The sequence below is a fragment of the Herpailurus yagouaroundi genome, unplaced genomic scaffold (genome assembly GCF_014898765.1).
Source record: "Herpailurus yagouaroundi ecotype Mexico unplaced genomic scaffold, PumYag 29, whole genome shotgun sequence".
Lineage (NCBI taxonomy): Eukaryota > Metazoa > Chordata > Mammalia > Carnivora > Felidae > Herpailurus > Herpailurus yagouaroundi.
In genome coordinates, this window is record NW_024412377.1 from 79,694,143 (window position 1) to 79,721,382 (window position 27,240).

The 27,240-nt window shown below is 36.5% G+C and overlaps 1 long non-coding RNA gene across 1 annotated transcript in view; it reads right to left on the bottom strand.

The window, feature by feature from the left end:
* LOC121012571 (uncharacterized) overlaps nt 1-27,240 on the bottom strand; it is an 86,911-nt gene that overhangs the window by 9,108 nt on the left and 50,563 nt on the right. The window contains exons 5-7 of the long non-coding RNA XR_005782171.1: nt 25,003-25,177; nt 22,913-23,072; nt 21,014-21,077 (exon numbers count right to left, since the gene is read on the bottom strand). This is a non-coding gene — a long non-coding RNA (uncharacterized LOC121012571). The remainder of the gene's footprint in view (nt 1-21,013; nt 21,078-22,912; nt 23,073-25,002; nt 25,178-27,240) is intronic.

The following is a 27,240-nucleotide window of genomic DNA, read 5'->3' on the forward strand; positions in this document are numbered from 1 at the left end:
TTACTCTGTGCTACGCACTGGGCTTAGTTAGAATTAGGTATATCATAATAAGCACAAAAATCCCAGACAATTTCAAGGCAAAAAACTTCAAATTCATTTCATGTAGAAACAGGGAACTGATGCAAGAGATTCGTTACTGATGTCCATGACATGAATAATCAATCCAAAGATCTGTATGATTTTTCTATTGGTTAAATAAAAAGATAAATTGTTCCATTTTATGCAGCTGAAGAGAAGTCCTCAAAACAACCTCATGATTTATGTATTGGGTTTGTGGCCCTAATTTAGCCAAGTAATTTTTGTAGTTGAATAGATACATAGGAAATTCTGCATAAATTGGCTGTCTCCATAATTTTACTAAACCTTCTATGGAGAAACAGGGATGAGCATAGTTGACAGAGAGGACAGTATAAATTACATCTCAAGATGCTTAACAAAGCAGCATTTTTGCAAGATAATATTTGATGACTGTCTTTTCGCAGATGTTTTACATTTCTAAAATATAACTTAATTATTAACATTGATTTAAAATTTATTTAATGTTTATTTAGTTTTAACATTGATTTTAAATTACACAAGACAATCAAAAGGAAAGTGCTGGCAATTATTTTTGTAGGTCTTCTTTATACTCATAATTAAAGATTTGTGAGTGATATTAAAGTAAAATATAAAATGGTTTACTGGTAGGTCTGGTTGTCATTGCCTTTTGTATTTCACCACAAAAAGTATATTGATCATTTCATAAAATATTTAGAAGTGGAAAGCTTCAAATAATTTTTATTTTGCAGCATGAACAAACATGATATCAACCATAAAGATATAACGATTGCTGCAAGTTAAACAGGCAAATCAAATTAATATATATTTATCACAGACCTTCTACATATTAAACAATCTATATATACTAGGTACAAGTCAGTCCTGATTTTTTTATGTTGGCAAAGGGTTTTCAAGTGACCATGGATCTAAGGTAAATAGCACATGCAAAACCAGTATTAAACCAATGTATAATGTAGTAGAAAGAAAAATAGGCTCACTTGAACTTTGTACCAAATTATTTTTGGGATGATGAAACTTGCCATTTCTCAGTTTCTCCAATTATAAAAGAAGGAGTTTATAACACCCAATGTCTCTTTGATCAACATTTTACAAGTATAGCCTAAAGTCAGAAATATAGCTATAATATCATAAGGTCTATCAAATTTTCCTTCATTTGGCCTTAACCCATAAAAGATGGATATTATACTTGTTGTCCAATATTCTCTGCATACACTTTAAAAATTTTTTTTATTAAATTTTTTTTTTAATGTTTATTTATTTTTGAGAGTCAGAGAGAGACAGAGCTCAAGCAGGGGAGGAGCAGAGAGAGAGGGAGACACAGAATGTAAAGCAGGCCCCAGGCTCTGAGCTGTCAGCACAGAGCCCGGTGCCAGGCTTGAACCCACAAACCATAAGATCATGATCTGAGCTGAAGTTGGATGCTTAACCGGCTGAACCACCCAGGTGCCCCTCTGCATACACTTTTATAGAAACTCGGGCAAAATGGATCATCTTATATTTCACTAGGAAATACAAACATTGCTTAAAAGTGACTGGATGTGCATAGAGCATCTGTAGTCAATCTTAGTATTTCACAGATAAAAATTATACCTGATATTCCACAATTTCATTTAAATACTTGGTGATCATTGTAGTGAATAAAATTATGATTAAGTGGTAGCAGCAGAAAATAGCAAGTAGAAAGGAAAATTGTGCCATTTATGATTAGCCCTGGTGCTACTTATCTTTTTTTTATGGATTTTTTTTTTGACAGAGAGAGAGAGAATGAGAGAACAAGTGGGGGAGGGGCAGAGAGAGAGAGAGGGAGAGAGAATCTTATGTAGGCTCTATGCCCATCATGGAACTGATGTAGGGCTCCATCTCATGACCTGAGCCAAAATCAAGAGTCAGATGCTTAACTGACCAGGCGCCCCATGGTGCTACTTATCTTAATTGTTTTTCATCAAAATGAGTAATGCATGGGATGGGTGTATCTAAAACCTAATCTATACCAAGAGTTATCAAAGATTTTGAGGAGTGTTTGTTTTTATTTCCATGAAGATTTGAAATCTCCTCTCAAGGGAATAAGAAGAGAGGTGCTAAATAGTTGGGCAGTTGGGAAAGTAGGTAGTGAAATTCTTAAGTAGAATGGTATAAAAGGTGCCTGAGTGGGTTCTTTCTCTGTCTACTGTCAAATGACACCAAGAATGGTACCTGGCTGGAGATCAACAAGGTAAGTCTTCAAGATTTATCTTCAGAATCTGATTTACTTGTTGGACATTTTTGTCCCATGCTATGGTATATCGTCTTTTTGGCAATATTTTATTTCTAACACAATATCCTATGCATGAGAAGTATGTTGAGCACATTTTATTAAATTCATATTAAAGTCACCTTTCCTTCCTTTCCTTCCTCCCTTCTTCCTTCCTTCCTTCCTTCCTCCTTTTCTTCCTTCCTTCCTTCCTTCCACTGTCATTTATTGGGAATCTATTTTGTTCAGGAGGCACTGAACTCCAAAGCATTCAGAAAGATCTAAAGGACATTGTTCATGTCCTATGGGGAAATGCCTATGCAAATACCTGTGGCACAGTGTGCTGGCATTATTATCACTTCATTAGCATAAAACTCTACAAGGATTCAGAGGTTAGAGGGATCCTTTCTAGCTGTAGTGATCAGGAATCAGGCATTTCTCCAAGGAATCTGTATTTGTTTTAGTGCATCATGGTATTATGTATAAACTTATCTAATGTGGATGTTGCTACTTGTTGTTAGTACCTCTCAGTGGATGGAGTTAGGGAATCTATGTATAAATATAAATATAAAATGTGCACTAAGCACATTTTTTATCTCTTCTTTAGTATCTATATGCATATGTTTAAAATCATAAGTTTATATTGATATCTCCAATTCCAGTTCAAACTCAAGGCTTCTTTCTAGATTTCTCACTTTTCTTATTATAACTTCCTTCCCTAACACTGAGAAACTTGGCTCTCATTGTCATTAATATTATTAGATCGGTGTCCTCTGTATATATAATCAGTCTTGCTTTGTATAATGTGTCTCAATAGCACATGTGTATAGTTATCATACAGCAGCATATTGTCACCAGAAAGCAGCTTCCTGTACTGCTAACAATTCTAGGCTTTGTTTCTCCATTAAAATCACTTTCTGTTAGTGTCAAACTCCAGTTTAGTTACTTCATTCCAGACAACAGAAAATGAAGTATGCAAATACATTTTGGATGATGAGGTTTGAAAAGGCCCAGGATCAATGAAGAGGAAGAAACAGAATTTTCTGTTGACATTTTAAACTGACTCGTTTAATAATTTAATTCTCCCTGGCTTGTAGAAAAGCAAACAAAAAGCCCTCCCAAACCCACACCAAACATATGAGGTGTTTGAAGACACAATGTAAAAGAATGCAAAGGGTATGGAGAGGAGAGTAAAGAGATTTTTTAAAAAAGCTTTGGTTAGTTCATGGTATTTCCTAGCATACCTTCATATCGATATGGAAAGAGAAAAAAGTGAGAAAGAATTTATTCTTAATTAATTTTGTAGAGTTTAAATTAGGCAAAAGTGCTGTGCTATGGAAAAAATACTAGGAAATTAAAATGTATTTAAACATTTTTATATTGTATTTTTTTAAACTAAATTATGATATAGGAAAGATAGCCTAACATAGGTTGCAATCATATACTAATAACAATTAATCACCATCTGTAAACCACAGCAATATGGATCAGCGTATGTTACTAGTGAAATGTCAATGACTTGGTAATGTCCAGTAGACTGATGTCAATTCATTGTGGGCAAAGGAGTCTATGATTGTTGATCTTTCATGGGTTTCCCCATAAGCCTGTTCCTTGCGCTGGAAGACTCAGTTTGCTTGAAGTATCATTATTAGTAGCACCTTTTTTAATTCTGGAAAATATTCAGCTTGGGTGATAAATTATATGGTCATCATAACTTAGAGAACTTAGAGAAAGCTGAGGGATCTCTCAGCTCTTCTTGTCATTTGACCCACAGGAAACAGGCCTAAGTAAAGCCACGTAGGCCTAGTTGCACTCTGGACTAAATATGAATGCAAATTGGACCAATCAGCTGCATTTTACACCAGCTGTAGCTTCTGGGTGGTCTTCAAAGAAAACCCCATTTAGAGTGTATTTCAATGATGCAAAGGAAATTTCACAGACTGCTAAAATGAGGGTGGGAGGTATGTAGTTGAAAGAGAGGTTTTCAATCACTGTATTATGGACAGCAGAGAAAAGCTTTTTAGTTACAGATGTCCCCTGAAACTTCAGCCACGAGTTACTCACTAATATACATTGTTCATAGCATTCTACTATTTCCCCATAATATTGAGATGAATTCTGAGCACCATGTTATTCAAGGTGATGTCATGGATTAAAAATGTAATTTAGCACTTTTTGTCCACAGTATTCAATGTTGACAAAATACGCTGTCAATGCTGTCTTTTGTGTAATGAAGGGAAAACAAGTTTTAATAGGATTTCATACTTCAGTTGTGTGATTCGATACTAATATAGTATGTTCAGGTGCAAAATTATTAGTAATATAATACTTTCACCTTGAGTATTAAGATAGGAATGAGATTTTTGTCTGTCAAGATTAACTGAAAAATTCAAGACTTGATTGTGAAATATAGTATAAAGTCTTAAAGCCCACCTTGTTTGATCAAGTCTACTGAAAGACAATTCTGTGTACACAAATAAGAAATATTTGATGCAAAAATCCTTGATTATTAATATGCTATGAAAGCTTTAATCCATTTTGGATGAAGTGAGGAAAACATGTGATGATGAGGTGGTGTCAAAATGTGAAGAATGAAAAAATAAGTTCAAAAGAGGAAAGGAAGAAAAAGCAAGGAAGAAAGAAAATAGGAGTCTCCAAGGATGAAATAAAAAAGGAAACCAGCAAAAAATTTGAATCAACACCACCCTTCCATTTAAAAAATACAGATTCTCAATGGTCACGGACTTCTCTTATCCTAGGCATCCAACCTGTAACTTGCTTGATAAAAAGCAAATGATCAATGAGCTGTGGAAGATTCTGTACAGTCATTCCCCACTTCCAAAACAATAATTCGAAAGGAATGTCCAGTCTTGGGCCAGTGGTATTATCCTCACAAACAAAAGGACAGCTCATTAATCATTAATTATGCTGTGAAAGCTGCAGAGTGGTTTTCAAAGAATACACTATTCTTCCTCCTTGATCCTTGATCATATTATTCTCTCATTAGAAGTTGCTCTGACCTCATTTCTGGGCATCAGTTAGCTCAGATATAGTAGCCAGGACAGGAAGGGTAGAGTGAAAGATAAGGATATAAGAGGTGTTGAGTTTTAAGAAATAGGATACAACATTGTCTTTCCTTTTGAACCTTCCCTCAGTAACATTAACTCTTCTACGAAGAAGGAATCATGAGCAAAGAAGTCTTAGCTCCAAGTGCTGTACTTCTGAGTCTACCTATCCCAAGGAAGAATTTTCTATCCCAAGGAAGAATTCAGGAACGTTAGGCTTGGAATGAAAGTAAAGATTTCAGTGTTCATACCAGATGTTACACAAATAGGATAAGAAATTTAAAAATCAGAATTTAAATGCAGGCAGGGCTGTATGGTTGAGATTGGATTATGATTCTCAAGAGTTAGTTTGAACATAACCAGACAAGACCACTGTCTTCCCTTCCATAGAAGATATGATATGTTTTCTGATTTCTTTTTGTTTCTCAAAATTTGTTTGGATGTTGGTTAATTCAATTCTTTTTCCTGAACTTAATTTTAATCAATATTATATTTTTAAAATGACAACAAAGATCATCTCTTATCTCATAAATGATGGACAAATTTGCATAAAATTGTTTTTCACAAGTCCTTTAAAATTTGTAGTAGGTCTTGCCTTTCAACTTCTGTGGATTAAAATATGTCATGAATGCATAAGGTCCCCCAACACAACAACTTATAATCAAAGCCTGTTATCACATCTTTTGCCTATTCTAGGATCTTAATTCTATTTACCACATACACTTTAAGCACTAATAAAATAATTTCATTTGATTTTAGAATAAAATCTAAATCATTAAATAAAATAGAGATTAGGTAATATACAGGCTAAAGTGTATAATACATATAATATATAATCAAGAAATTAAAAACTGCATGTTAAATAAGCAATAGTATCTTTTAGGAAACAGTGTCATCTCTATTGATTTTACTCTGTACAAGACAGGAAAAGACCCATGTTCTCTTTGTCCCATTCATTCATTCATTCATTCACTTTTGGTTGAGGGTCTACATTGTGCAAGCTATGTGCCAAGTGCTTAAAAAAGGTGCCAGGAGAAATTGCAAATGTTTTGGCAAAACCACTATTAAATCATGCTTTGGCACATTATTAAAGTTTGGTAAATATTATTTGAATGAATAATGAATTTTCAAGATTTTCTTCATATAAACTTCCTCTTACAACTTAATTTATCCTTCTACTTATTTTTCTTCCCAAGTATCTGAGAAAGAACCAGATAGAAACAAAATACAATGATTAGTCTAACATATTATATTTTACTTGTATTGGTCTATGCTCTGGATAAATCATAAAAGATACTGATTTTTTTTCTAAACATAAAGGATTTTGCATTCTTCTAAGACCAGTTTTGCTTTAACACTAATCAGACTTACCAGCCAACACAGTAACATGAAAATATGTTTAAAACTCAGTTGCCCTAAATTTTCACTTTGTTCTGTTTCTTTAAACAGACAATAAACTGTAGAATCAACACTCTTCCCCTTTTTTGCTGGGCATAAATTGGCCCTTAGTCTGCTTATTGGTAAGTTGTTTTAGGTGCAGAGATAAATAATTGTAATTACACAACAACCTGCTATAATAATAATAATAATAATAATAATAATAATAATAATAGATTTCCCAATAATATATTACATAAAACTGGTTTAAGTTTGACTTTCATATATTCTCGAGACTTTTTTGGGGAAAGAAAATATCGGGAAATCAAATCTTGTAACAGTGTTTCAACAATTCATTAAACAGATTTTAACACTAAGATGCAAAGGCCTTTGTTCAAGTATCCTCTAGATTTCATAGCAATTTGAAAAATCTATTGTCTTAAGTCATCTTACAAGGCAACCTTTCCATTAAGTATATGAGGATTCTCTTAAAGATCACAATAGTGATGACTTTTCTTCCCAAATAATGACTGATTTAAGAATAGATTGTAAAAACCGGCATTGCTGTTAGTAATGGATTTCAGTTGGTATTTCTCATTGCTAATGAGTCAGATTGGGCCATTACTGATTCTGGAGTTCTGACCTCTCTGCTGTTGTCTTTTTAATTGCCGACTCCTCATAGAATCCAGAGGGATTACACAAATTTCTCCAACCATAGTTGTGCTTGGAAAGAGTAAAGCCTGCCTAATTTCAAGGTATGGAGACTTTTTAGTTGAGAAAACTTCAATTGTAAGTTGTTTTGAATTTACTTGGCACCTTGTAGGTCTTACTGCAGTTTACTCTTTTGTTTTTCCATTTTCAAAATAACTGAACTAAAGGAGTACAATTTAGGGAGAGTTCAAGCCATGGAAGTAAAAGGAAAATTTGTCTTAAGTTCTCCAAAAACATCTTGTTCAGGAAAATGGGAAATCTTGTACCTTGGGGTGCAAATAATTGATGCCCTCTAGGGGACTACAAAACAAGAGAAGGGAAAGTGTACTTAATGAGAATTGACTCAAGGGTCTTGCATTTTCATCCACTATGTGCAATCCACAGTTCTTTTTGTCAGGGGTTCCTTTTGGCATGCTCTCAGGAAGTGCTTTGAGACTTCTCTCAGGAGATCTTTTCACATTCTTTCATTTCCATGCTGAGTCTGCAGTGTTCCCACACAGAAACCTATACAAACCCTTCAATGAATGATTGCTCAGCTTTATCAGCCTTGTGGGTCTCTCCAGGATGTGAGCAAACAACATTGAGGAAAGACATTTCACACCTTCCAGTTCCTAAGCCTCTATCTTTATACAAAGCCAACATATTGTGTATGCTTCAAGCTTTTGCATGAACAATGCAAGTAGCCTGGCACCACCATATCAGCATTTTCTCAAATCCTTGTCTAGGGAAACAGTTATCCGTTATCACAGGAACAAGAGTAAATTTATTTTTGCTGCTGAAAAGAAAAAAAAATGTTCAACTTAAAGGATTAACAGATATTAAAATAATATTTGTGTAAGGTTAAGCCCACAGACTGGCAAACAGTGAGCTCTCTTGAACATTAATAATCTGGAGATAATACCTGTTATACTTCAAAGACTTTAAAGGGAGCCTCTCAGTAGCATGGGAATTAATATGGATGATCAAGAATTCATGGTACAGTCCCAATTTTTAGCTGAATGATCAGAGGCCAATGTTCAATCATTATGTTTCATAGCTATTTGAAAATCTGTAATCAAGAAACATCCTTTAAAGGAAAACTATTTAAGTTGCTCAGCTTGAATGGAGAACATCTCATATTAAATTTCACAAAATTTGTCATCCAAAATAAAGAACTCTTTGGGTCATGTTTGATGCGTTACTGGAAGGTATGAGGGTCAAGTTTATTATATAACCATTACAGGTTACACACTGCATTATACTACATTTCAAAGTATCTACAAGCAATATTTCAGATAGTAATGCACAGAATTGGCAAAAATAATAAATAAATGGTAGGAAAGGGATTAGAGGAAACGTAGGGTCTGAGCCTGAGTCATTAGAAAGCAGAGCTGGAGATAAGAGCTTGTTTATTTGGGGAGGTGATCTAGGGAGATAGGAGGGTAGGACAGGGGGAATAAAACAGGGGAAAGAGAGAGAGTCAAAGCCAATTCCAAATGGTGTGTTCTCTAGTTGATCAATACTATGGTCAACTCTGCTTGATCCTCTAGGGATGTTCTGAGGAGCTATATGGATTACATCACAGAACTTATCCCTTGCTCTACCAGGGACAGAAAATAGCAGATGTCACTGACAATCTCTCTCCCCTCATTGGAAAAGAGTTGTCCTATGGAGTATCAATTTCTTTGCATACATATTGTACATATATGATTACTAGTGGTCCTGTATCATAGATCTACATTATAGAGTTAGAGAATCAGTTGGTGATTCAGTGGATAAACTGTATTTTGAAGAATATGCCCCAATTCTGAAGGGTGTTGCTCCCAATCCAATCTCTTACCTGAGCTTGTACCAGCCCATTCCATTGCTGTTTCAAGAGTGGCATGGTATATGCTGGGGCAGGTGGATCCTGTGGTTACTTTCCCATTCTTGCACTTTTTTTTTTTTGGTCCAAAAATGTTCTAAATTGGTTTGAGGCAATATTGTGTGAGATTCCACACAAACCAGTCCGGTATTCTCTAAGTCTCTGGAGGGTGGTGTTGGTGGGAGTTTCTGGGAAGGTAAAGCCATGTGTGGAGTAGGTATCATTTCTGTTAAAGGTAAATTTCTCTCCTCTCCAGGATGGAAAAGTCTAAAGTAATCACCTGTCAGTTAGTAGGGCTTACTGCAGTTTCCCTTTATCACATCATCCTGTTTATTTCCTTCAAAATACTTTTTCCATTCTGAAATTATGTTGTTTTGTAATCCCAATAAGAATGAAAACTCCTTGAGGTTAGAAGTGCTGCCTCTTTTATATAGTATCATATACTCAGGAGTCCTGGAACATAGTATGGACTGGATAAATACTCCTCTTTTCACTTTGAATTAGTACTCAGTCTTTGGTAATTTATTTCTTTTCAGTGCTGGTCAGAAGGGAACATGCAATTTATTGAATTCTTTTTATATGCCGGACAACTTATGTACATTACATATGATGGGGGTGTTGCCATTCTCCCCATTTTATATTTGAAGAACCAGTTGATAGTCAACTTGATTAGAGTCATACAACTATCCAGATAGGCCTTGGGATCCTAATTCAGGTTTGTTTTGCTCTGAAACTACTGTATCAGGATACCCCATGGGATGACAATTTGGCACCAATTCCTTGTTATCTCTTTTTGTGGTGATGTGTCAGACTTCTAATGTTCCAGACACCACCAAAAACAATAGACCATCTTTCCCAATAGTTTATTTCCCACTGAGGTTAATGGCACCATTCATTAGGTCTAAGCAGGTAAATAGAGGTGATTTCCAACTTCTCCCTCTTTCTCATCTCTCCCCAAATCTTTCTTTTAGTAGCTATATCTGTTAAACACAATGCCAGATGCAACTACATTTTTGGGATTAGGCTTTTCCTATTTACACAATTTCTATTCCTGACAGAATATTCAAATGCCATACCATCTTGTTCAAAACTGGTTACCCACAATCCTATGGGGCACTTGTCAAGTCCTATCAATTTGCTTTCTAAATATCTCCTAGATCTGTTCTTTTCTTTAACCAATAATTCCCCAAATGAATTCATGTCCTTGTCAGTATCCACCTAGCTGCTAAACCATAGTGGACATTTGTTATTTCCGTCTATACAAAATCTCTTCCCACATTCTGCATATAGTACCCATATTTCCTTTAGGTAACAGATCCTTACATTATTACCTTTCTAGGTGTTTTTGGTTTGCCTGTCATAGTCTTCTGCCCCCATGGACATGGAGATGAGCACCCACACCTGGTCAATTAGAATGCTCCATCCTTGTAACCACAATGCTTCATGAAAAAGCACAAGACCCAGCCAGGCCATCTGCCTCCAGAATTTTCTGAATTGAAGGTAGAGTGGGACCTTCTTTTACTTATGTTTTCTGAGCTCAAAAGAAATGATCCTGAGAATGCCAAGTTCCTCAACACACAGAGAAGCCTGACAAGGTGAGTTCAACACATGGGCAGATGTAGAGGGGAAGGATTGAGTTCTGATGACATGCTTTGATGCTATTTGTTCAATCTTGAGTAAATCCAGTTTCATCCTTGCCTTTCCAGTATAACTGTCAATAAATTAGGTGTTTTTCTTCCAAGTTTAAAATGGGCTGATTTGAGTTTATCTAATTGCAAATTAAAACATCCAGTAATGAACTTGTTTTCTTGCCTAACCCTTGGCAAGGCCCACACACCCTGCTTTGGCATAGCTCTTCTCATGGTTTTACCCACTAATTCATTTTCCATCTTGCTTACAGAGTGGGCAGTCTAAAATGAAAACCTGTTGAAGTTACTCCTTGTTTAATCCTCCAGAAGTTTCCTTTAACTTTATGAGAGTAGACTTCAGTTCAAACTCCTTAATTTATCACATAAGACTAATCTTTCTACTTTCAAATCTCATCTCCTCCACTCTCTACTCTCCTTTTCTCTATTCACAGGCAATTTCTCAAACCCACCAAAGTACTCATACCTCTACAGCACTGTATATGTCGATACCACTGCCTGGAACACCAATTTCTCCTTTTCATCCAGTTGCTTGATACTTCAAGCACCATGGCACCCAGGATATCTTTCCTGAATCTCAGCAAAGACATATTGTTTTGTAATTATTGTTTTGTTTGTTTTTTCCAAGAGACTCAACTTGATGGGATGGGTTCTCTTTATATTTTCTGTGCCTGTAACAATACCTGGAATAAAATATGTGCCTAGTAAATGTTGGTAAATGAAGGAATGGAGTTACTCAGGTACAGGACCCTTGATGGTATGCCTTAATTATAGAGCAATTAAAACATATAGACCTTAATAACACTGGGACAAATTCTCAGACAATTTAGTTGAAGTAAGATATTAGCTTCCAAAAATAGAATTCAAAATGAAAATCATCATCAAACAAAGAATACTTTCCTTCTTTTCTCTTTCAAAAAATTGCTCCTTACTTTTTGAAAGACTAAGACATAACAGGGTCAAAATCTGTCTATGTCATGAAATATTAATTCCTGGAATGAACTATTTGATTTTGAAGTATAAAAAATTATTGTAATGATGATGACTCTATCTGTATATAATTAGGTCAGATGTTATACCAGACCTTTATTGACAAGAGGCATAGTTGCTAGAAAAGTTCTCATTCAGTTTTTCCACAAAGCTGACACGGTTTAGGAGAATGGAAAATTTGATGGGGAATGCAGAGGCAAAAGAAATGATGAAGAAACTATTTCTCTTTAGTTTTTTAGTTTCAAGTGATTAACTGTATTGAAGAGATGAATTTCTTCAAGAATACCTGATTCAAACAATATTAGTTGTTTTTTTTTTCCCACAAATGTTAGTTAACATTCTGCCCATGACACATTTGTTCTCTTTGATAAAAGTGGCATCTCAAAGTCTGTCACTAAAGAGAAGTGTCCAAAAATTATTTTGGTCACCATTTCCTGTGTTAAATTTTAGTGAAATTTCAATGTGTATTTGTGAGTGAGTCTGTGTGTATGTGTGTGTGTGTGTGTGTGTGTAAGTGTGCATACATGCATGAGTACATGTGTGCTGAAGGAGAAGGACTTTCCAAAGAGAGAGAAATCTTCATGTTACATCTCTTTAAACTGACTAGCTTCCTCAGGACATATCTATTTCTTCCTAGGTCTCTAACTTGACCATCTTTCATTCCAGGTCACTATGGAACTTTCTTATATTATATCCTTCAGTAGTAAGAATCTTCTTTTTTCAAGGTATATTCAGCTTTATTTGCAATTTCTTTCCTAGGTATTAACTGAGCTCTGATCTTCCAAAGTTTCTGACATATATTACTCACATTGCCTCTTCTTTGTTTTTGAAATGCAGCATCATCTTACTATACTCTCCCAGGTTGACTGCTCTCTTACTTCAATTCTTATTGTATTTTCCTTCAAATAGCTTTAAAACTGGATTAAACTATCCCCTAAAAGCTCCAAGTTGTTTTCTGAACTTCGTTCTCCAGAACCCCTACCTTCATCTAGAATCATCTCTTCAAACTCTGTCCCCTACTCCACTCATCTTGCCAATCCTTCAACTCCTTATACACTCATTTTCCCATACCTTCATGTAACAGTCCTTTGTCATCCTTTAAGATAGCCATCTATGATTAACATCTCTACAACTTACGGTTCAATTTCTCTGTTCTAATGCAGACTGGGGAAGGCTTCCATATTTCTGGCTGTATTTATCTCAAAAGAATAAAACCTACTAACATTGTTTGACATTGAAAATATGGAGTCACTAACAGCTCTGTAAAAGAAGTTTTGAATGCATGTTTCTTTTATATTATGAAAGATAGTAGTCCATTATCCATGCCCTGTAACAATAATCTGTGTCTGGTATGTGGAAAGCAAAGAATGAGAGACACTTTCTTTTATCCCTGTGAATGTGTTCCCAGTGCTAATAAAGAAGTCTAGACTGATGTGCAGAATGAAGCCTTTACTCTGAGGCTTTGTTGGTTTCCAGAAGCAGGGCTTCTTCATCCGGCAGACAGTATCTATATTTCATTACACAGAATCCTCTACTTAATTAGACTGGCTCTTTAAGCAAATTTCTTCTTAAATAGCATTCTCTCTTTGTATTTTCACATCATAGATCAGAACAACTGTGCTCTTAGTTCTTGTTGTACAAAAGGGCGTTAGCAAGTTGTCCCTGGGGACTAGTTAGGACGGACAAAAACATCAACTTGAATCTATCAGAGCCCACACAAGATACTGAAAATTGTATGGCAAACTAATTTTTCTCATTGATGATAAAAATAAAAAAATTCAATAAACATGAATTAAAGTTATTAAATAATAGATTCTTAGAAATTTCACAAGATGTTATTTGTTGGTGGGGGTTTTATGAAAGTATAGCATTCAAGAATTTTTTAGGGGGGAGGGAGAATGTTTAGGTTTGAGTTAAATTTAATTAGGAACATTTTCATAAAAACATTGTATTCCCCTGTTTTTATATGCTTAGAATAAAAAGTTAGCCATTAAAATTGGAAGAATGTCTGCAGTAATTTGTGAATATAAACATTATGTATATAAGGCCTATTTCCCTTCTTGTATTTACTAACAGATACTATTAATTTTTTTCATGTTTATTTATTTTTGAGAGAGAGAGAGGGAGAGAGAGAAAGAGAGAGAGAGAGAGAGAGAGAGAGAGAGAGAGAGAGAGAGAGAGAGAATGTGAGCGGGAGAGGGGCAAAGAGAGAGGGAGACAGAATCTAAAGCAGGTTCCAGGCTCTGAGCTGTCAGCACAGAGCCTAATGTGGGGCTTGAACTCACAAACAATGAGATCATGGCCTGAGCTGAAGTTGAAAGCTAAACTGACTGAGCCACCCAGGCACCCCTACCAATAGACACTATTAAGAAAACTGCTTGGGGTGTGTGGGTGACTCAGTTGGTTAAGTGTCTGACTCTTGATTTTGGTTCAGGTCATGATCGTGGTTCATAAGTTTGAGCCCCGCGTCAGGCTCTGCACTGACAGTGCAGAGTCTGCTTGAGATTCTCTCTCTCCTTCTTTCTCTGCCCCTCTGCCTCCCACCCGCCCCCCCCCAATAAATAAATAAACTCAAGAAAAAAAAGAAAACTACTCATTAAGATACTCATTAATGATACAAAAATGGTTATCCTTATTATTTTAACCAATAGGTAGTTTGTTTATAGTAATTTGGTTTCCAAATTCAAAGATCATATCACTAATGGAAAATAATTAAAGTAAAGGATATTTTTTCCAGTGTGAGTTCTCTTTATAATTTACAGTACTTGTTGGCACATAAATTTCAAGTAAATTTGCCCTGCCCAGATTTTCTTAGTAAATTTAGGCAACCGATCAATATTGCAGGCTTCTGTGCTGCTTGTCACAGGAAGCACCTGGATCTTTTATCTGTCCATACTATGGAGATTTCGCAGGTAATTTCCAGCTTAAGTCTCTTTGGTTGCCTAGAGCCAGGTAAAACACATTGGATAGCTGGAGCAATAATTTTGACAATAAAAGTTACTACATAAGGAAAATGAAGTTTCTAATTGGGCCCAGGTGTTCCTGTTTGACGTTCCTTGTTTGGAGGCCATGAAGAGTGATGAGTTCACCTCAGCTTCATTCTGCTGAGGTAAAACTGGGGACCTTAGGCTACAACTGCTTTAAAAAGAATTTAATCCATGGAGTTCTGTCTACAACCACCTTATTAATTTGCGTGGACTGTAATATTTAGGTGGGTTGCTTGAAAATGTTTACTTCATAATTGAAAATAAAACTATTTGATTTCATGGCCTGAAGGGTTAGCTCCTCTCAGAGGGACACCATATTTTGATGGTGTCCTACAGTGACTTCTCTACAATAATGGCAGCAGCTAGCAATCTTTCTGAAGATAGTGTCCAGGTATGAGGATGTGCTAATCATAGCAGACAAAGCTTGCAGGCCCAGGCTGAACTGGCAAGTCAGTTTCTGTTTCTAATTCTGTAAGAGCATCTTCAAAGCCACCTGCAGAAGGCAGGCTTTTCAGCTGTCTCTCAAATCAATCCATATTTCCTGAGCTTCTGTGTTCTGGAAACCATATCGCTCTCAGAGAAGGAGTACACTTAGAGATCATTACTCAGAGCCTCTCCCCTCTCACTTCCTATTTTATAAATTGAATTGAGGTCTTGAAAGGGTAAATGAATTGTCCAGACTACACAGTTACCTGATGGCTTTGCTGAGACTAGAGCCCCATATTCTGCGTCCCAGTCACAGTTCAGTGCTATGCTGGTAAATTCTCTCTCTCTGCTCTGTTGTAATCACTATTTTCCATAGACTCTCTAGATCTGAAATGTTCTTTTCTATATTAATTTCATTTTGGCTCCCAATTCTGGTTTAATATCTTGATTCGTCAAACCATTGCTATACAAGGCCCATGCTAAAAGTTCGCATCCTGGCCCTCCCTTCACCAGAAACTTTTCTCCTCATTAGAAATCGCAAAGAGAGAAATATGCAGTTTTTCTTTCAAGACTGTGCTTTCTAGTTCCACTTCAAACATCAACTTTACCTTTTCTGACCCTCTGCTACAACTAAATGATAACTACCCTTCCACTAAAATGCTATGGAGATTTGTACCTTACTTGTGGAATAACTGCTCCTGTGTACTTATCTTAGGCTATTTATGAGTTATATGAGGACAGTGAACATGTATATCGTCTTCAGATTTAAAGTGAAAGCTTATTATAAGTCATCACAGTTGGCATAGTATTAAAAATGCTATTTTAGGGGTGCCTGAGGGGCTCAGTCAGTTAAGCATCTGACTTTGGTTCAGGTCATGATCTCATGGTTCATGGGTTCAAGCCCCACCTCTGGCTCTCTGCTGTCAGTGTGGAGCCTACTTCGGATCCTCTGTCTCCCTTGCTTTCTGCCCCTCTCCCACTCTCTCAAAAAAATAAACATTAAAAAATAAAATAAAATAGTTTATAAAAATGCTATTTTGGGGATGTTATTATGAATGTAGTAATTTTTCAAGGAGTATATACTCTCTAGGAATATTTAATCCAGTATTAGCACATTACCTTCTTTCTGCCCACTGTCAAAGTCAAGGTTCTTGTGTTTTTAGCTCTCCTGAGTAGTGAGATTTCTACCTTCACATGGGCCAGGTCATCCCCAACATAAAGATTCAGATAAAGAGAGCCCAGAATTTTGGATTGCTTGTGTACCCACTACCTCAGATGGATTCCTGTCTTGGATTCCTATCTCTCTCCTGTGCCTGAGGTGTCTCCCCACTAACCAAGAGGCATATCTGCATATGGGTCCTTCCCTTTATTGTCCGTATCATTTGGCTTCTCAGTCTGGCAAAGTTTCTCTTGCAGTGAATAACAGATTCTTCATTAAATATGACACTTGCATTCCTAACACGTTTTTATGTGATGATGCTGGTCCAGACACCACTCTTTGGGAATTGCTGGTCTAGAAAAACATTTTCTTTTGTTTTTTTTGTTTTAAAAAGTACTTGTATTTTTAAAAAGTGTTAGTCTTGAAATGATTTCAAATTTACTAAAGTTGTAGTAAAATACACAGAGTTCCACTATACCGTTTACTCAGATTCCCAATTGTTTATATTTCTGAACCATTTGAGAATAACACTTCTGTATCTAACCAATTCCTAGTTGTATCTGCCTAATATCAGAATGCTAACCTGTTACCAGCTCAGCTATTAACCTCTTTGTTTTCTTTTTTTAATCTACTATTTTATCTTTTGCTTTTAAAATTTGAGAAGTTATAAAAAAGGAATTTTCAATTTTGAAAATCCCCTTAAAACCTCATTTTGAGGGAGATGTTTACTACTTGTATCCAATTTTTGAATAACAGAGGGTCAAAGGTATACAGAATCTCTGGAAACCAGAACTGGTGAGTTGGAAACCACTGGTGGAGCACTCCTGCAATGTTGAGATGAACACTTGCATTTACGTGGTACTTCCTACAAGCAAATTGCTTGAGCTTTAGTTTTCTTAGTTATTTATTTCAACAACTACATGAAATATATAGGAAGCTTGATCTGTTAATTGGATTTCCTTTAGAGAAAATCTTTAGAAACAGTCTTTCTCCCATGTTGAGATGGATTTGACTTTCCAATCTTGAATTCAAGAACTATCTCTAAATATTGTTTTACAGGCAGATAGATTAAAGAAAAAAATTATTTGCCAAGAAACTTCATTGGGGCACCTGGGTGGCTCAGTCGGTTAAGTGTCTGACTTTGGCTCAGGTCATGATTTCACAGTTCGTGAGTTCGAGCCCCATGTCGGGCTCTGTGCTGATAGCTCAGAGCCTGGGGCCTACTTTGGATTCCGTATCTCCCTCTCTCTCTGCCTGTCCCTGTTCATGCTCTGTCTCTCTCAAAAACAAATAAAACATTAAAAAAAAAGAAATTTTATTAATCTACAAAATCGTCCACAGTCTTTTCTCTCACTCAGTAGTGTCAGGGTCTGATTCCAGTGAATATCACAGGCTTTGAGAAGTCTACTACAGGGACCGAGGATAATAGTTTTAATTTTTATGAAACAATTTATCTTCCTGGGATGTGATTTATTTTAGGCATGCCCCAATTTCTTTCAAGCCTTAGGCCCAAGTGTCTGTGATAATTTGCAACACTTGGTGCAATAACCTGGTGTTCTCCACATTCAGCGTAGGATTACTGCTTCTAATTTTGCAGACAGAAAACCAAGGGACATAATAAAGTGAAAAATGGCACCAGAAGTCAGCAGAATAGCTAGATTAGACTTCAATCGTTTAATTCACTATCAAGTCAGAAACTCTCTCACTTGTTAACTTCTTATTCAGTCTGATTTCCATCCCAATGCATGGGTCTCTTCATCTATTCCATGCATGAAGCTTCATTTACTTCAAAGGCTCTCCTATATAGAGGAGAAAGAATGAGTACCTGGCCTGATTGGTATTCTGCCTTGAGCTTTGTAAGGATGTTTGTTGAAGACTAATGGTTGATGTGGACTCCATGAAGAAGACTCAAACCTTGACCTGTTGTTTAAAATGATATGTTACACAATACAAACCTGATGGTTAAAACTATTAGCCATCAGAATCCATCTATTGGCCTTTAAAGCCAAATAATTTTGCATGATAATTTGCCCAATACCGACATGAGACTTTATGTTGAGGGGTATCTGCCATATGATTTTAATAACTCCTCTTATCCCTTAGTAGTCTTCTACTCCTCCTGATATGCTGATCAATTTGTCAGTATTCAGAGGCAAAAATCCATTTTAATGTTGATTCTGGTGACCTATCATCCAAAACATAAAACTCCCACTCCTCCCTAATGCCTCCTCACACTATTTCAAATAATTTAAGTGAAATAAAAATGACATCTGTTTTTACTTTCAGAAACTTACTTCTATCCCTGCTGCCCTGTCATTGATGATCACCCCTAACTGGAAGCTGACTTTGGGTTTCTCTGTATTCATGTTTTCCTTTTCCCTCTAGTGTGCTCTAAGTGAACTGTGCCCATTCAGTACCACTCCTGCGGCCCCTCCCCCCCATTATTATATTCATATAATAAGCATGAACGGATAAAGGAACAGCTGCTATAAAATTTTGCGCACATATTTATAAAGACAAAGATCAAAGATGCTGACTTTGAAGCAGATAAGGAAACAAAGGATAATATTCCCTTTCTTTATGTCCAGGGCCTCACGCTGACCGCTCTGCTGGTGGGGAAGCCACTTAAACACCACTTAAGAAATAGAGCTTTAGGCAGGAAGAATTCTCATGGAAAACAGACACATTCAACTTCTACACAGTAAGAAGATCTCCATTTGGAATGACCTGTTATTCTCCCTTATTATCGCTCAGCATTCCAAAGCAATGTGGATGAACAATAATGCTGTGGTTGTTGGGACTCATAAAAGCATTGAGCGGTTGGGGCTTGCCCAATAAAATCCAATTTAGTGCTTAGTTGAAGGGAGACTTGTAGAGTAAAATGGCATATTGCACTTTAGGATCACCCTGCTAATTCTATCTGCTCTTCTACTGATTTGACTGCTGCTGCCCTGTTGCGTTGTTGCTCTAGGCTGTGTGAATAAAGAGCTTTAGAGGAAATCATAAATACTTGATTTAATTAAGACCATTACCAACACCACGTCTAGCCTCCTTTCTCCAAGTGCCAAGGTATGGATTACTTTTGAACAAAAGTGATGCCATAAATACGTAGGGACGAAATGCAGTTCCTGTTTTGTGGTTTGTAAAAAAGAGTGCATCACAACAAGATGCCCTGTAGCAATGAAAGATTTTCTGGTCAGCAGTTTCCTTTGGAGTAGAGGTTTCCAGGGCTAGAGGCTAGGGGGATACACAGTCAAACCTTTTCACATCAGTCAAAAAAGAAAAGGAAAAAAAAAGCAGCTCTAGTTCAGCCATTTGATCCTATGCTGAGATATCCAGTGCTGTTATTTTAAAGCCACAAGCCACAGGGATTGTGCTATTTTCTGCTCCAGCTGGACAATTTTGACTTTCATGCAAATCTCTGCATTAATGTGAAGAACAATGTCAATCCTGTTCATCCACTGACCCTTGTATTTTGTTTGAAGAATTCATTATATTTATCCAGATGCTATTACTAATATTGATAATCATTGAATAGCATGAATAAATTTTATCCACTCTGGATCTTTCCTGGGGTTAAATATATTCCTTCTTTTTAATTTTTTTTTTTAATTTTTTTTTTCCAAAGTTTATTTATTTTTGGGACAGAGAGAGACAGAGCATGAACGGGCGAGGGGCAGAGAGAGAGGGAGACACAGAATCGGAAACAGGCTCCAGGCTCTGAGCCATCAGCCCAGAGCCCGACGCGGGGCTCGAACTCACGGATCGCGAGATCGTGACCTGGCTGAAGTCGGACGCTTAACCGACTGCGCCACCCAGGCACCCCTAATTTTTTTTTTTTTTTTATGGATAACTAGCTCATCCTGGTTTGCCTGGGGTTTTCCTGGTTTTAAAACTGAAATTTCTGCTGAGACACTGCTTAGTCCAGTTGGTAACTGTTTCTTTTCTCTGTTTTCAGTTCTGCACTGTGCCTTGTAAATCACCATCAGAATGTTTTTTTATATACTTTAAAGTCTTATGCCACAAGTTCTATGGCCTCAGCCAGCTCTAAAACAAAACAAATTTTGACTGGGATTGCATTGAATGTGTAGATGGTTTATATGCACAACGGAATACTACGTGGCAATGAGAAAGAATGAAATATGGCCCTTTGTAGCAACGTGGATGGAACTGGAGAGTGGGATGCTAAGTGAAATAAGTCATACAGAGAAAGACAGATACAATATGTTTTCACCCTTATGTGGATCCTGAGAAACTTAACAGAAGACCATGGGGGAGGGGAAGGAAAAAAAAAGTTAGAGAGGGAGGGAGGCAAACCAAAAAAGACTCTTAAAAACTGAGAACAATCTGAGGGTTGATGGGGGGTGGGAGGGAAGGGGTGGGTGGGTGATGGGTATTGAGGAGGACACCTTTTGATGAGCACTGGGTGTTGTATGAAAACCAATTTGACAATAAATTTCATATTAAAAAAATAAAACAAAAACAAAAAACAACCCATTGAAAATTAACAGTAGCATACCTTATCCTTGAGCACAAACGATTTCAAGAACTAAAGCTACTTCATTTTAGTTCTGCTCCTCACACTTCCATAGGAGAGAAAAGAAAAAAAAAAAAAAAAGCACAAGAAACACATTACCACATCTATTGGTAATCCTAATTATGAGTGACTTTCAAATTCTACTATTTGATTCTTCCCTTTTGGAAATTTCTTTTTGTGAAAGAGGCTAAATGTAGCTAACTTTTACTGAGTGCCTTAATATATACCAAGTACTAAGTCCTTTAAATGAATTTGCTTTTTTTAATCCCCTCAAATTCCAGTGAAGAGAGTCTAATTATGGAGTTGCACAAGATGTGTGCTACACAACTGCAGGGGGCACCAATTACATAGATGAGGTAGTTGTGCTGAAAAAGTAGATATTATTATTATTCCATTTGTTAGATGAAAAAACAGCAGCACAGAGAGATCAAATAACATGCCTATGACCAAACAGCTAGTAAGTGGTAAATAGGTTTACATTGGCAGTCTTGTTTCAGTGCTCCCAATGGGGCCTATTTCTAATAACACTTGCAATAGCAAATCCTTACTCATATTTGAAATGCATACTTACATATCTGTTGTTTCTCTGCCTTTATTTACCCAAAGCTGTCCTGAAATTGTTCCATTCGTAGAGCCTAATCCAACTACATTGCTTAACTATGTCTTTTAAAATTTATTTATTGTTTTTCTACTTCCTCATAATTATTGTTGGGCAAAATGGAACCTAAAAATATGTGTACCTTTCCTGGTTCATTATGAAAATATAACTTAAAGAACAATACTGCCCAACAGAATTTTCTGTGATGATGGAAGTGTCACATATCTACGCTGTCCAATTTTAGGAAACACTAGCCATGTGTTGCTATTGAGTACTTGAAAAGTAGCTAGTGCTGCTGAAGAACTAAATTTTAAATTTTATTTAATTTTAATTAATTTTATATTAAATTTAAATAGCTGCATGTGGCTGGGGGCTACCATATTGGGCAACATAGGTCTTAAGCCATTCACTTATTAAGGTCATCTTAATATTTATTATGAATATTATACTCATTGCTTCATTAGTTAGAAATATACCTGTCCACTGGCTCCTACATGACTATATTTAAAGGACAGGTAAGAATGGGGCAGGAAGGAGAGAGAAGTCACACCAGGGGGATCCATACTTTCAATCTCCTGTGCTTGTTTTATTCAGCAATGTTTGTAAGGGTGCAAAGATAATCACAGAGTAGATTACTTGGGGGGCCATAAAACCCATATTTAGGCATTTTTACAGGCACTGGACACAGTAGGGTTTCGAGTCATCAAGATGAAGACAAACATAAGAATCATGGCTTTATAGGAAAATTATAAAAATTACCTCTGAACTATCAATTAGCCTTCGTTATCGCCTGTCTCCTTCCCCCATCTCTCTATATTCATCCACAATTTTATGTATCACACGTGTAATAGGAATGCAGTTTGTTTTCTGCTATTTTAGTACACTTTTAACACAAGATGTATCTGAGATTTGTGATAAAAGACTCTTGGGAAATTTCTTCAAAATAAAGTCAGCTTCAAGTCATAAACTTTGACTTTTTTGACTTTGTTCCTTTGAATGATTGGGTAGAACAGAGACCCCTAAAAAAAGAAGGGGTGATTATGAAAACAAGCTGGATGACTAGTTTCTCCATTTAAGGTCTTTTCCTGGCTTTGCTTGACTACTATAGTCGCACATCATTAGTCTTGAAAAGAATGTTCACAGGGAAACTACCTTACGGTGCAAACGCATTTGGAGCAGGTGCGTGTGCTTTATTACACGCCCATGAGCACCAGTGAGGCCTTTGTTGTTGGCCACCCTTCTCCCCAGGGCTTGGCCTCTCTCCAGAGTCTCCTTTCACTTACTTTGCCAGCCAAATCTCCCTTTGCTTGCAGGAAGAAAGTATCTGTAGCGGCACTATGTGCTACTTGACTTTTAGCTTGTAGTATCAGCTGCTGCCATCAGTTCCTTCATCGGCAGTCTCACTTGTCCACTTAAAGTGAATTCGTCTGGTAGTAATGCCCGCTACAACACACAACGCTCAGTTACATTTGGATGTCAGATAAATAATGAGTACATTTTTAGTAGAAGTATGTTTCAAAATTTGTATGGAACATAATTTTTAAGTCTATCTCAAATTTTGCATGAGACATACTAAGAAATTATTTGTTGTTTATCTGAAATTCAAATTTAACTAAGCATCCTTTATTTTTATTTGCTAAATCTAGCAATCCTACATCAGGAGCATTCTCTTCATCGTAACAGCAAGGAAAGAGCTGATGCAACTCAAACTTTGTGGGAAGGCATCACAAGTCATTTGAACAGTGTGTTCACCTTTCAGAAATACCAGATATGCTCTTCTTGGAGTGACTAACACTTTAATAATGGCAATAGTCACTGAATCTGAATCTTAGCTATGACAAAAGAGTGTTGAGAGGACTAATGACTTATTGACTGGCTCTGGCCGAGCACCTCATGGAGCTTCATTTGATCACCAGAATAGAACAGCAGTTTAAAGTACAGACGGTCAATGACTAATTCAGAGCTGGGAACTTTATTTATTTATTTATTTATTTTATTTTATTTTATTTTATTTTATTTTATTTTTTGTGCTTTTTTGCTTTTCTCTCCTATGGAAGTGTGAAGAGCAGAACCAAATGAAATAGCTTTAGTTCTGGAAATCGTTTGTGCTCAAGGATAAGTCATGCTACTGTTAATTTTCAGTAGGTTGTTTTTGTTTGTTTTGTTTTGTTTTGTTTTACAGCTAGCTGAGGTGATAGAACTTGTGGCATTAGCCTTCAAAGTATAAAAACATTCTGATGGTGATTTACAACGCACAGTGAAGAACTGAAAAAAAGAGCAGAGAATGTGCCATAATAAAATTTGTATTACATAAAATCAATGATACAGACATCAATGCCATTGTTCATCATCTTGCTAATGACAGGGGGGACAGGGCCAAGAAGACAGCATCACTTTGCAGCCCACCTAGCAACTTCTGGCTCTATCAGAGGTAATACTAAACTAGAGGCGAAGCCACCACGCTCAGTCCCAAACATAGCTCTTTTATAGCTGTCTGAATTTGTTTCATCTCCCCTTTATTCTTGGATTAGTGGCTTTAAAATGGAAATGCTGGATTCATTTCAGTTATTAGACTGATGTAAGCATTGTAATTCTCTCTCTTGAATTCTTAAATGTGTTGATTGTACTCTGGGAATTTTATGGTTCTTTTAAAAATACTGAAAGTGCTTTGCTCCATTTTTCTGATGTAATTGCTTGTACTATTTAATTCCCAACTCTATTATATTTGAACTTTTGCAGAGGAATCAAAGAAACACAAAAGACATTCTAAATGATAAATTTCCATTTCTTCTTTCAAAATACAAATAAAACTAGTTTGTCATAAATTGGAGGAAAAGAAAATTGCGTTAAGGTGGAACTTATTCAGAGTCAGAAGTCTTGTTTTTTTAAAGGAAATACTCTGGTGACCAAAACAAATGGTGGTGAGTTGGTGACACAATAATAATTGGCAGTCTCTAGTGTCCAAAGCCATTTGCTTGAATTATTTATGTCTCAAAACTGACAGGAATTTCATAAAAGCAAATAAGGCAAGTCCAGCGGGTGTCGTTTACATGATGCAATCACACATCTGATTGACTGCAGGTCTCATCTGCCAGAGCTGATGCCTTAAAAACCCAGGGGAGGAGTTTATTTCAAGACAGTCCCATACCCATCAAGGTTTGATTAGTTCTTCACCAGCTTGATTCCATTGATTGTCAAAAGCAGGTTGACAGAGAAGAACAATGCAGCTACTGTTTGCTTTAAAGCACCTCAGCCCGCAGGAATTGCCACTGAATTGTACCCTTAGACTTTGAAATGATTGTTCAGTCCCCTAAAAAATACTTTCAAAAATTATCAGTAACCAACTGAATTATGATTTGTTGCTTTATAGTACCTGAAATGTGGCTGTTGCAGTCTGGCAACCTCCTTGGATGGTTTTTCAGCTTTGTCTCTGGGACTCAGCTGGTCCTTAATGTCTTCTCTCACTCCTCATTAACTTGGTTTTCTCCCACTGCAGTTTCCTTCTGGCAAGGTGGATGGAGATAGGGCCATGGTTCCATTGTACTGGCCTTTGGAGTTGGAATAGTAAGTGAGAAAAATGAAATTGCCCCAAGACAATTTACATAGTCTTCATTACAAACAGATGAGTGGCTCTTCCTACCCATTTTAATGTGAACTTTGGAGTAATGCTCATGGAGTTTATGATCCTTAAAATTTAAGTTTATCTTATATATTTTAAAAAAGAGATTTTAATGTGCAAAGAGAGCAACATATTTATGAAATTTTCATTTAAGTTTGTGTTTACTTTTGCCTTGGACATTACAACAGACTTTGGGAATTAAATGAATGACTTATAATACTCTTCAGATTTTTTGTATCTATGGAATATTTTATATTCCATATTTTTAGATATTTTGCATATTTATTTCATCAAAACTGTGGAAATAAATTGTTCAGAATATTATGGTCATTGTTCATAATTGCTAAAGTCATTGCCATGTCAGTTGATGGTCAATGACAAGTCATTTCCTTTGAATACTGCCATTTGTGACAACATGGATGAAACTTGAGGGCATTATACCAGGATAAGTCAGAGAAAGACAAATACTGTATGTTCTCACTTATACAAGGAATCTAAAAAAACAAACTCAGAGAATCAAGGAGTAGAATGCTGGTTGCCAGCAGCGGGAGGGGTGGGGGAAATGAGGAGGTGTTGGTCACAGGCTACAAGCTTCCAGCTATAAGATGAATAAATCCTGAGGATCTAATGTACACTATGGTAACCATAGTTAACAATACCGTATTGTGTACTTGAAAGTTGTTAAGAGAGTAGATCTTAAGTGTTCTTACCACACAAAAAAATGTTAATTATGTGACAGGATGGAGGATGTTAGGTAACACAATACGTAAGTGTTGCATAGTATGTGTATGAAGTCAACACATTGGATGATTTGAACTTATATGATGTTAAATGTCAATTGTATCTCAATAAAGCTGGGAAAAAAAAGTTCTGGAGATGGATGGTAGTGATGGCTGCACAACAGTGTCAGTACACTTAATGCATTCAAACTGCCCACTTAAAAACGGTTAAAATGGGAAATTTTATGTTATGTATATTTCACCACAATAAAAAAAGAAATATAAAAAATTATTTTCTTTGGACATCCATGATGTAAAATGAATTAGTGGTTGACAATTAATGGTTGAAAATGAGGATCTGCTGATAAAGGTTTCCGAAAAACAAACACTGCCCTATTCATAAGTAAAAGTTCTGGGGCAAGGCATTCAACATTTGCTCTTTGGTGGGGTTTGGGACAGTGGAGAACTCTGAAAGATGAAGGGAGAATTAGCTCATCCAAGGGCCAGTTTTAAGAGGCAAGAATGGCTGACTTGTCCCTAGAAGAGAACGCATTTGTTTCAAAAATATTCCACTGGGGGGCCTCTGGGTGGTTCAGTCGGTTAAGCTTCTGACTTCACTCAGGTCATGATCTCACGGTTCGGGAGTTTGAGCCCCACATTGGGCTCTCTGCTGTCAGCATGGAGCCTGCTTCGGGTCCTCTGACCCCTCTCTCTCTGCCCCTCCCCAACTCGCGCGCCTGTGCACTTTCTGTCTCTGTCTCTCTCTCTCTCAAAAATAAATAAACATTAAAAAAAAATTCCACTAGAGGCAAAAAGGCCTATTTCATATCCTAACCCATTTCTCTGTTCCTTCTAATTACCTTTTCCCAAGTCAGTGGTATAGTGTTTCTTCTCTTTTATGCTGAATACAAATATAAAAGTTCTCATTGTTATACACCCAGGTGTCCAGGTGTATAATTGCATCAGCAGGAAAAGAAAAGATTTCTTTTTCCAACGGGACACTTAGAATAAAAGCTAGAGCTAGAAAAGCTTTTATTAAGCAGATTATCTTTTCAGTGGTACCTAGCTTTCCTGACCTTCCTAGAATGTCCCACACTCAAGTTCCAACTGGGTAGAGGAAACTGCTTCTCCTGCCACTTCATCTACTTTAAATGTTTGTGGTCCTGGTGTGAGAGGGGAATGTCTCCAGAAATCACGCTGGGATTTGTTCAGACTTTTCAGAGCTCCCCTGTTCCAGGCACATGTGAAAAGGTTTAAGTCATGCAAATATCAC